We start from the raw sequence: 12,932 nt of genomic DNA on the forward strand, positions 1-12,932 counted from the left end.
TTAAAAATATTTGTCAGATTAATTTAGTCACTCACAGCTCGTCATTGGAGTTTTTATAGCACACTACTCAAACAGAAGAAAAAAAACTCTTTTCTTGGGGACTATTTTCAGTAGCAGATTAACCAGCTTTTGCTTTAGTGAGTGATTTTGGCAGCAGGATGGTGTATGTGGGAGTCAAAATAAACTCCTACTGTGTGTTCATACTAATGAAGAAACACCTCACCAAAATGCAACAGTGTAGCTCATAAATGTCTTCACCAAAACAGCCTTCTACCAACTTAAGAACATATCCAGAGTTAAGGGCTTTATGTCCCAAACAGATCAGGAGAAGCTGATCCATGCTTTCATCTCCAGTAGACTTGACTACTGTAATGGTCTTTTGACTGGACTCCCCCAAAAAAGTATCAAACAGCTGCAGCTCATTCAGAACGCAGCAGCTCGAGTTTTGACCAGAACAAAGAGATCAGAACACATCACCCCAGTTCTTAAGTCTTTACACTGGCTCCCAGTTAGCCACAGAATAGATTTTAAAGTTCTGCTACTAGTTTACAAATCACTGAATGGTTTAGGCCCACAATACATAAATGACATACTAGTAGAATATAGACCCAGTAGGGCTCTGAGATCTACTGACTCAGGTCAGATAGTGGAGCACAGAGTTCAAACCAGACATGCTGCTCACAACTGGAACAAACTACCAGCAGGACTGAAATCAGCCCCAACTCTTAGCACTTTTAAATCCAGGTTAAAAACTTTTCTATTTTCACGTGCTTATGGCTGAGCTCTTTTGAAGAACTTTTAAAGAATTTTTAATCATAATCCAGTGATTCGCTTAATGTTTTAAATTGTTTTCAAATTTGCTATTTTAATGATTTTAAATGACATTCTGATGTTTTTAATTAAATTTTCTTCTCTTTTTATTTTTTATTTCTATTGCTATTGCTTGTCTTAATGTCAAATGTTTTTCCTTGCCTCTGTAAAGCACTATGAATTGCCTTGTGTACGAATTGTGCTATACAAATAAACTTGCCTTGCCTTGCCTTGCCTTTTAACAGTTTTTAGCTCTTCAAGCAGCATGGCTCTAGAAATGGCAACATCTATTGGTCAGTCTGATTGTCCTGAATTATCTTAATAACTGCATGAAAGTCTTATGTACATTCATAGTACCCAGAGGATGAGCCCTGCTGACTTTTGTGACTGACTGGCTTTTCCTCTAATACTATAATAACGCATACTATATAATAATGCATGAGGGTGGCCGTTTTACATGAAATGTCTCAGCTGTTGGATGCATTGCCATGAAATTTGTTTTGACATTCATGTTGACTTCAGTATTAACTGGGATTCTCTGGCTTTTCTTTAAGATGGGCTGTGGTGTTGCACACAGTACGTGTTAGGAGGATAAAAAATGTTTTTTAAAATGACTACAGGTACATGTCTGAAACCTGTGTCTGCAACCAGTCAGGTTTATATGTTCTATTTGTATTTGTGAAAGCTCATCATTAATATTACATTAATTAGGGAGATTTGTGGCTCCTGTCCAAATGAGATAACATACTGACCTCACACAGACCAAAACCAGAAGGATTAGTTACCAATGGGCAAACACCTTGTATACGGCTGCTCCAATAAGTCTCTGAGGACTTTGCAGTTAATTCAGAATGCTGCTGCACGTGTTCTGACAGGAACCAAGATCAGAGATCACATCTCTCCCATTTTGGCTTCCTTGCATTGGCTACCTGTTAAATCTAGAATAGAATTTAAAATTCTTCTCCTTACTTACAAAGCTCTTCATGGTCAGGCACCATCTTATCTAAAAGAGCTCATAATACCTTACTACCCCTCTAGAACACTGCGCTCTCAGGACGCTGGGTTCCTTGTGGTTCCTATAGTTTCCAAAAGTAGATTGGGAGCCAGAGCTTTCATCTATCAGGCTCCTCTTCTGTGGAACAAACTACTGTTCTGGGTTCAGGAGGCAGACACGGTCAACACTTTTTTTTTTGTTGTTAAAGATATTTCTTTGGCCTTTTTAAGCTTTATTTGATAGAGACAGCTGAAGAGTGACAGGAATGTGTGGAGCGAGAGATGGGGAATGACATGCAGCAAAGAGCCACAGGTTGGATTTGAACTATGGGCCACTGCGGCAAAGACTGAGTCTTTGTACATGGGGCGGCTGCTCTACCAACTGAGCTAAACAACACCCCGCAGTCAATACTTTTAACAGTAGACTTAAGACTTTCCTTTTTGTTAGAGTTTGGAACTGTTGGTCTCTGTAAATAATATTATAAAGAGTACGGTCTAGACCTGCTCTGTATGGAAAGTGTCATGAGATAACTTTTGTTATGATATGGTGCTATATACATGTATATAAAACTGAATTGAATTATACTTGTTAAGGTAACAATTGTCTCCCTAAATTTATCCAGCTAACACAAAGTTGAAGTCACTGACAACTGATGATGGGAACGGCAGCATCGACACAGTAACTGTAAACTTGAGCTTTTGCATGGGACAATGTAGCTCAGCCACCGTGACGCCTAAAATACACTGTTAAAACCTGCAGCACCAGAATATGGATACAGTCATTACCTGGTTTGGTGAAGCTATGTGGATCATGATCTGGTGGTTTGGCAGTGTGTGACATGTAAAAGCCAGGCAACACTGTGTGTGACCACGCTGATGTGCAGGTGGTTTGTGGGCTTCGACAAACTCCAAAGAAAGCCTTGCAGTCTCTCACCCCCTCACACACACACTGACGTTAGCCTGTTGCTCATGGTTTAAGTGGGTGGGAAAGATGTCACACTGCTAAGAATGGACGACGACTACACATGCAAGCATGCCAGATACCAAGACCACATAAACAAGAGGGAAAGAGTGGCCACACTTTATTTAGAGTGCTACTCAGAAGGCAGTGTAAGTGCATTATAAGGTCAAAGAAGTGGGTGTAAGTAGAACGAATAAAACTACAATTTAATGAACATAAAGTGGAAAATGTGTAGTTTGAACACTTCATAGGCAACACACTATTAGTCATATCGCCATTACAATTTTTAGTTATGTTTATCATTGTTATTGTTGTTGCTGTGCATATCTCTGTCTCTACCTCTGTCTCTTGCGCTCTCTCTCTCTCTCTCTCTCTCTCTCTCTCTCTCACGCTTTATAAACTTAGCAGGTAGCAGCAGATGCCGTCCACCATGAACTGAGTTTGGCTTAAGGTTTGCCAACGACGCCAAGTGCTTACTCATGGTGGGAATTGTTAGGTCTCTGTAAAAAATAGTATATAAGACGATTGAAGGTAGGCAATGAGCATGACTGAAAAAGTTAGCATTCATTGTTAGTGAGACTGGAGACTGCAGATTCCTGTTTTAAAGGAGAGTGGGAGCACACCTTGTATGTTTGCAGAACCATTGTGCGTGGTACACTTCTTATTTACCAATGTGAATGTTTCAACATGCACATTTTGAGAGCATAACCTCTGTTTGAATTGTCTGAGCTGTGGCTTTCTAATCCACTTGTGTACTTGGTCATGACATCTTGTCCTTCCTCTCTTACGTTAGCTCTGTGTCTGTGGTAGTTGACAAAGCCATTTCAATAAAAGTTAGGAGTGTTTGTTTGAACCAAAAACCTTCAATTTGATTTTTATTTTGGCAAACCAGACTGACTGAAGACTAGTTTTGCGTTGCCAGACCTATCTCCAGCTCCGGCTAAACCCATTATCATTCTGGTATAGAATATATATATATATATATATATATATATATAATATATATATATATATGATATATATATATATATATAATATATATATATAGTACTAACTGAAGTCTGATGACTCCCACAGCCTACTCTCAGCTCTACGTGTCACTGTGGCAGCCCAGTGTGTTTAGCACCATGGAATTAAATTACACAGATGATGGGGTTCTTGTGCACACACCCTGCTTCCATTTTGGGGTAATACAAGCAATTCTCAAGACAAACATGGAAAAGAAAACAAGGTCCTATTAGGAGGAGGCTTTTGGTTTCTGACAAAAGGGGTAATGAGAACAAGAAAATGACAGGGTGGTGGAACAACCATGTTCCTCTGTCTGTCTGGGGCTGACTCCCCTCTCTCGGTTGGTGACTTGAACTCTCCCTCACACAGAGCAGTGACTGAGCCCCTCTGAGGCCAGACAGTGGGAAAAATGATGCTTTGACAGAGTAAGAGGATCATCACACACCACATGTGCCACTGGCAAACACGTCTGAGGCTTTTTAAAAGTCCTTGTATCTTCATTTGTCAACATTTAGAGAGGGACGTGTGCATGCAGCAGTGCTTATTCCTGGTGGCTCCCACAGACCCTGTGGACAGCAGACAAGCAGTCTCCTGCTGATGACGGAGATGTGGTTTTACTACTAAATGTCAGACACACATACATACACTAACAGTGTATGTCAGCCCACTTGTGACACTTGTGTGCCACTTAAACATTCAAAACTTTTATGAACCCTTATGAACATAAGAACACTGAAACAGTTTTTGTTCAGACTCAGCATTAATGCGGCAGGAATATATATATATATATAATATATATAATATATATATAATAGTATATATATATTATATATATATATATATATATAAATATATATATATATAGTGTGTGTGTGTGTGTGTGTGTGTGTGTGTGTGTGTATATATATATGTATATGTATATGTTTTAAGACAGACCTGTCACACTGCTATTGGATTTGTGTGTGTTTGTCTTTTGTCTCAACCTCACAAACTTTTCTTGAGATGCCCAGCGGCGTTCTTTAATGTAATTTCGTTTTTTAGGTTTTTATCCACGTTATATATATGTTTTTAATATTGGTTTACTCATTTCACTCTCTGAGTGCCCTTAAATACATGTCACCTTTTCACCAGTGTACTACAAATGAAACAACTGGAGGTTGTTAACTGCTAACTCTCTGTAGATGTGTTATTTATTATATGGGATTTCTCATTATATTCATGTGTTGTCAGCTTCATGTTAAGCATGGATTAGAGTCAGCCTATCTGCAACCCATTTACAACCTGTAGCAGTTACTGAAGCTAAAAGCAGCAGACCAAACAATGTTTCTTTTAGATTAATTAACCTGGTAATGTATTTGAATAGAACTGCTTTTCTATTGGTCCAATAAACTCAGAGGTGCTCAGTCACCAAACAAAAACTGTGGATGACAGCGTGTTAGGTTGTTCTACAGCTGGTTAAACCTTCAATCCTCTCACATTGCACCCATGGGTGTTACGGTGTTGTACTTTCACAGAAACACACACACTGTGAGATTGTGGTGGGGGGCTTGCCTCTTTACCGATGGCATCACTCTCCACCACACTCTCTTAAAGACATAGTGAAATTATATGTCTAGGCCACAGAGTGATTCAGAGCTGTGCCGTTTGACTCGTTTGTCACTTTGTTTGTGATGGTTGTGTGAAGGAGGGAGGAATGTATATGGACCTGATGTGCTTCACGTGAAACAGTGAAGCTGTGTGGATTTCTATGATGGGAACCAGGCACACTCGAGGGCCAGCGGAGATCTGGGCCTTGCCTTGACAGCTTTGAATAAGTTGGGTCATGTTTTCATTGATAAATATTACAATATCAAAAAATGCCATATAAATAAATGCTACATAGACAGGCACAGGCTGTTTTTACATGTTTTCATTTATGATTATGTGATATATGTTATGTTTTTTCTCTGAATTTTTGTGTTATATGGGATGTTTTTTTCTGTGATGTTTTCATTTATGATTATGTGATATATGTTATGTTTTTTCTCTGAATTTCTGTGTTATATGGGATGTTTTTTTCTGTGATGTTGGTGGTTAAGGACTTGTTCTGATGGATCCAGCTCCAGATACATTTAAAAACTTTGATAACATGAAAAATCCAGAAATCACATATTTACCATCTTATTACTATTTAATGAATGGTAAGGCAGTACAAGCAATGATAGTATAAAGAATGGGCAGATTGACGTCACCCCTAGGTTTTCAAAGCACTGTTTTGAAGTCAAAAATATGCGACGCTGGCTGCCATCATGTTGCATGCACTGCTTCTTCCGCCTCCCAGTTAATCTAAATTTCCGTAAAGACATACATCACTGGTGGACCTGAGGCGGGCCAAATGATGCCTGGGTGCTCTAATAAGCCATCTGTAATGGCACTCAATATCATCTGAACTGGTGAGTTAAAGTTGTTGTTGGGGAAATTAGCTATGCAGACCAAAAGTGTTGTCTGAACCAAGCTGTAAACATGTTTATTTCTGCTGTGAAGCTGGGCATTTTTTTTTTTTTTTTTTTTTTTTTTTGAAAGATAAAGAATTTCAGGTGTATTTGAACATACTGGTTTGAAGAGAACACATTCTAGAATTACATTCAATAAGATACTTTAGAATTGTATTCAGCTGTGGCCACAAGATATAAGCAAACTTAATCCTTGTTTTTCCTAAAATCCTTCTCATACTTATCGTTTATACAAACAGGTGTGAGTGCTGTTCAAAGAGTGGTACATATCTGAGACCAAGTAACAATAGGAAAACTGTTTCTGAGCATTCATTTTTTAACACCTCTGGGCAAACTTGGTAGGCTGTACACAAGATCTTTGGTATGCATGATATTGCATCATTTATTAGACATCAACATGAATCCATCTGCTAGTCTGAAATGAACAAGATTAAATGGATGTCATCTTCATTCATCTGAAGGCACAAAGGAGCAACTGTTCTCACTCAGTTTGATTTCTACATTCTGCAGCTTGAATCCTGCTTAAAGCAAACAAACACAAATGGAGGAGGCTTTCATTAAGACAAATGGTAGGCCAGTCACTGGCCTACAGAGGGATGGTTGACACATGATGGAGGGTAATCCTTTGGGTATAGCCATTGTCAGTCTGTCAAACCCCTGTCAGTTTGGGAGTTCATGTCTTGTCAGCAGCACTTGAATGTCTACTCGATAGCATCAGGCCTGGTGGCCACATAGACAAAGACGACGATGAGCAGCACTATTACAGCCAGTGTAGGCAGTACTACAGTGGCTACCTGCTGTCCGGCTTCCTGCATTGCCTGCTTACGCTCCTTCTTATCTTTGGATGTTTCTTTCTTGGGTTTGCCTTTGAGCTGCCTCATGATGTCTACACGACCACTCAGTTTCACTGCGTCCACAGGAACAGAGAGTCAGAGTTGTGAACAGTTCCACGGTGATAAATGTTTTGGTAGCTTCTTCCAGTGTTTCTCCAACAATTCTAGACGTCAGCTTTGTTACAGCACAAAGTACAGTAAGTTAGAAGCCTGCTGTTCCTCAAGGAGCTCGACGTGGCAGTCGGGTTTGCGCTGCAGTGAAGTTTGCTCGAAGCTGGGCATTTTAATACGGTGGCTTATGGAGACTGACTCACTTCTGCAGCCTGTCTCAAATGGCAACTTGAGGAATTACAGTTTTTAGCACTTCTGCATCACTTCATTTCCCAGCACAGAAGGTTACTGCTTGAGTACAAGCAACTAAATCACTTGTGTGCTACTGTTTCTTTTGTGTGTAGAGAACATAGCCTCTAGGGGCCACTGTGGCCACTGTACTCATGCTCCTGAAACTGTCCCAATACCATGTATAGGCCTATAAAATAAAGTGTCTTTCCAGCTCCACAGGTTGATATTAGGGAAAAGGATGCATTAGACCAGCAAAGCTAAAGCACTCAGATTAGGAACACAAGGCATTGTTTGTCAGGTCATAAAGAGTCAGTTAGTGGCAGATCACCTAGCTCAACAGTAAAGTAGTGCTGAGTGTAAATGGGGAGGGTCATGTATGAACTCAAAGCACAGAGGAGCCACTGTCTCATGGCAGTAAGAAAGTTATAATAATATATATGTTGGATGAGGGCCCACTTCTCAAGATGGAGTCTACTCAGGGCAGTTGGTTGTAAAAAAAAAAAAAAAAAAAAAAAAGAGGACTCCCTGTGATGTCAAAGAGCATCTAAAAAGTCTAAATTGAATCACTGTAATAGATGAGAGTGGAGATTGGGAACAATAAGCTACATGAAATTAAATTTCCTCCAGTGATCAGGTTCCACGCTTTCACATTCAAATAGAAGCATTTTGTGACTTGGAAAAGAAGAGCAGGGGAAAAAGTGCTTGCAGTAGTTCATGATTTGATCATGCTTTGAAATGTTAATAGGACAAAATTTGAATGTGATCCCTCTTCAAAATAAACAGGGCTGGGGAGGGGCATATTGTGATTGGAGGGGTTAGTGTTTATCATGCATTGGGGCTCCGCTCTCTGCTTCAGAAAGGTTTTCTCTGGCAATGATGATCCAAACCAGCTCAAATAAAGGGCTGCACAGTTCAAGAAACGGAGTGAGTTTCTGTCACCCTGAGTACTTCAGCAGCCAAGCCCCCAAAACAGCACAGGAAAACATGGCAGCCCCTGCAGGGCCCTGAGTCAACAGGCCTCCTTCCTTTGCTGGATGCCAGCAGCTGCTTTTCCAATCACAGGAAAACCTATCAGCAGCCGCTTGTGGACACACTATAGTACACTTCTAGCTTCATGCTCAGTCTCTGAATAAAATCAACAATCTGATAGAAAGGGACATGGTCAGTCTAATCAGTGGGGGGATTATTACTCAGATACTTTACTTAAGAATATAAATAAAGATGAGAATAAAACAAAAGAAGAGTGACAGTCAAAGGCAATGTTAAATAAAGAAGTCTTTAGTTGTTCACAGTGCTTGCACCCTGATAGCACTGGGTAAAGAATTGCATAGCTCTGGTCCTTACTTACAAAAGGAGGAGCTAACGATTTTCCTATTTGTGTAATAGAACTTTAAAATAAATCCGAAAAGATTCTGGGAGCCAGTCCGGGTTATCTAAAGCTGGGCTGATTCATTCTTTCTTTCTGATTTCTTTCATTCTTTCAAAGCTTTTGTTTATGACAGCTGTAATTATTTTGTTACTTTATGTGATACCAAATCTTTAAAATACATTTTAAACAAAAGAAAGTAACATCACACATTATGGTACAGTTAATCACTCCAACCTGTGCACTTTGCTAACTAACTGGATAACTGGACTAAAATGAAGAAACTGAATATGTGTACAGTACTGGACTATATAAAAGATAGAAATAACAGTATGGCATTGTAGCGTCTAACCTGCCTGATCCAAAAAGGGACGAAGAATAGAATGATGTTTGTGGTGCTGGAAAATAATGGCAGAGAGAAACCTTCTGTCTCTGTAGCTACACCCTGAAAATAGGTTCAAGTTAGAACCTTAAGTGGTTCTTCATGGTGTTGCCATAGGGGAACCTTTTCAGTTCTGCAAGGAACCTTTTACCTATTGGCTCTCAAAGAACCTTTTATTATCAAGTTCTTCCCAGAATTTAGTGTAATTATTGTCCTTGAGTTTATTCAAAGTGCAATATGAAATAATTTTTAAAACTCTCTTCTTGCATTCACTTCCCCAAAAAATCATTTTATACTGGAAAGCTGATGTTGGAAAACACTGGCTTCACCGTTGGATATACGGTAATAGTATAAAATACAGTATAATAGAACAGCATTTTTATGTCGGTGAATATGAGATCAGACAAAGAAGTGCTTCACAGTAGGTAATCTACCTTATTTTCGTGTGTCTGGTGGTTTCTAGAATCATTGAATAGATATTTAGATAGAAAGGGATGTTTTGGTATGACTCATTTAACATCTACTACTTTAAATAAATGAAAGGATTACCAACTAGGCAAAGAAGGCAACTTCTGGGGAAAATTTTGTGACTCTGGGTTGGTGAAGCAACATCAGGTTTAGTTTAGATACTAACCAACATGTACACACGTAAAGTAATGAAACTGCCATAAATAGTCTTTTGTCTTTACACTGTGAGCGATGGGAACTTAAAAAAACTCAATAGATGAGGTGGAGGGTCAATGACGCCCCATGTGCCTTCTAACTGGTTAATACAGCCATGGTGATAGAACAGAACACAGAGAGAAGCTTTTCAGATCTGAATGCATCAGTCAAGAGCAAATCTGGAAAGTTGACTCTGGTCATCATGTGTGTATTAGCCCTGGCGAGGCGTTATATGCAAAATATGCTTCTATTTGTGTATTTGTACTATTTAAATCAGTTATATGAAACACAGTAGTTAATGTAAAAGAACATAAAAAACAGCCACTTTTGACTGTCCATCACTTGATTTTGGTGTGTCATTTTCAGTTTATTTGTTGGAGTTTGAAGCCGTCTCCTCTGGCAACAGGAACAGGCAAATTGAATTACATGGATTCTGATGAGCTAAGCTAAAACAGAGTTTTAATGATTTCTGTTTGGCAGAGGGCCCCGGAAATGGTGAGGGGGTAGACAGGGTGTAATTTTTGGAAATTGGTGTAGTACTGGAGCAGAGCCAGCATGAAGGCTTCTGATGGTGTTTGAGTGCTGCCCCGGGGTTAAGAAGCTAAAGTTTTTTCATGTCTTCATGTTGAAGCCCTGCATTTGATGCTTTTTGGAAAGCAGCACAGAGAAAAAGTGAAAAATAAGAAGGGCCCTCTTTGAACATCAGGGTGGTCCAGCACTTGTAGTCATTACCGTTGACTGGCTGCCTTCGGCTGCCATGTGATGATGAGTGATTCCTCCAGAGCCTGCTGCTGCTGCTTTCAGCAAGATATGACAGGAAGGTGAGAGGAAACACCAACACAAGAGCAGAAAAAAAGTGAAAACAGATTCAGAGAGCAGCCACACAGAGCTATGTCCAAAGCTGAAAAGAACTTTTTTCTCTGATAGCAACAATGATAAATGACATATAAAAAAAGATGGAGGTCACAGTGAAGGTCAAACACATCTGGAATATTGGCTATGACTTGTGATGAAAACTATATGTAAGATCACCAGTTCTCAACCTGGGGATCCCAACCCTCACAAGTGGTTGTAAAAGCTTCATGGGTGTTGCTAGACTGTCTAAATTTTAAGAGTAAGAAAACTTTGAAGAAAAAGAACTACAGGTATAATGAATTCAGCATTTCAGTATTTTCTGTTATTCAGGCAGATAATTGTATAAAAGGTTCCTCAGAATCTCAGGAATACTCATCTCTGATGAAATATGTAAATAATCTGTTGAAAGTTCATCCAAATGGCCCATTTGACACAAACACAAAGCTGTTCTGTTCTGTTATTGTTATGCATTGAATATAATATGAAATAATCAGATTTGTCATTTTGTCAGTTTACTCAGTGACAGAAAAGACTCCTGAAGGAAGCAGGTCAGGAAGCAGTGTGCAGTCTTCACATTAACATTCTCTTCTCAATAACCTGCAGGTCTGTTTCCAATTTGTCTGACTCGGTTGTTGTGATGTGACTGTAATGAGTTTAGTGTCATTATTATTGGTAAACATGCATTTAATAGCTAAAACTTCAGATGATTGACAGGCGGTCTTCGCTCTGGTAATGGTCTGTAGATGGAACTGCATATTTGGTCTCTGTCAATATGTATTTCTATTCAGTGGTGCCAAATATTGAAAGAGGGAATAGCAATTCATGGAATATGCAGGTCAAAACAGTGAGAGCGACGACTCCTGTTTATTTTTCCTGACTTTTAATGGATCACAACAGCTTCAGTGTGACGATTGTGGCAGTACAGTATGAATTGTCATGTAGGCCGTTATATGATTATTATTATATGTATTTATGTAAATAATCCACTCAAATCAGTTCAAAGGTTTTTTAAATCTCCCACATTTTTATGATCTTGTTCAGTCATTGATTGTTTTTACTGAGATGATATCATCAGGCTGTTCCATATATTTCCTCACGTAGAGCCTTCCACTTGTGGGAAGAATTCACACTTGCAGTTCTCTTGTGCTCAGTCGTATCCAGACATTTGATGCACCTCTGATGGTACTTTGTGGTAATCTGTGTGGTCATTTGTCAGTAAAAACACACCAGGATGTCAGTTAGCTGTTATAAAGATGAGAAATGCTGGTGAAATTAAAGATAGCACTTCTCATGTTGCTTTAAATAAGGTTTAATTAACTCATATGAAAGTCATCGCCACCTGGTAATAACACGTGAGCTGCATATGTTATCAGACTAATGACATTTGATCTTGAGGTGGATGCATCCCCACCTGGTATCAATAAACGTTCTCATCTTGTTGCTGCATTGTGATTGGATGTGTGGAGTCGGCAGGCAGAACTGGTGGATTTGTCAACAGCAAATGTGATTCAGGTCAAGTGAAGCAACACAGGATACTCGTGAAAGGACTGCTTTGATCTCCAAAGAAAGGATCACATGATTGACTCAGAATGAAAGGCATCTGTTGTTAACATGAATTACTGCTGGAAGCTAATCAAAGCTAGCGCTTCTGCTAGCGGGCCAGTTGGTTCATCTGCAGCTTTGTGACTGCCAGCTTCAGAAAGCAGGAAGAAGGAAGCAGAGTGAGGCGAATGGCTGATGCATCATGGTAAGATATGACTTCAGCTCCAAGGTTTGCACAGTCTTTACTTATCAGCCATTATCGTCCACAGAGATGAATAAGCACTGATACTTTGATCATCCCATCAGCCTGAGATCTTTATTGAGGAGGTGTGGTCAGATGAGCAATCTGGAATCTGTCAACACCTCGGCTCCCTCGGCCGGGAATTCCTTCTGTAGCCTGGCCACTCTGGAGCCGATCCACATGGAAAGTACTGCGCAGTGGAAACTGGCAGCCAAAAAAACTCAGACTTTGCAGTCCGCAACTCATCCAGATTAGCATTCCTTCCCCCTGACACATAGGCCGAGGAGCACATCATCATCTGACCAACAGCAAACGCACTTCAGGCCGGCGGGAGGGTGGGGCTGGGGGGGTAATAGTCTTATACTAAAGAAGAGGGTGATTAAAGGAGGATGTAGAGTCAAGCAGCATTGTGAAGCCAGTGTGCACTTTACACAACATTGGGTT

The sequence above is a fragment of the Larimichthys crocea genome, chromosome XIII, assembly GCF_000972845.2.
Source record: "Larimichthys crocea isolate SSNF chromosome XIII, L_crocea_2.0, whole genome shotgun sequence".
Taxonomy (NCBI): domain Eukaryota; kingdom Metazoa; phylum Chordata; class Actinopteri; family Sciaenidae; genus Larimichthys; species Larimichthys crocea.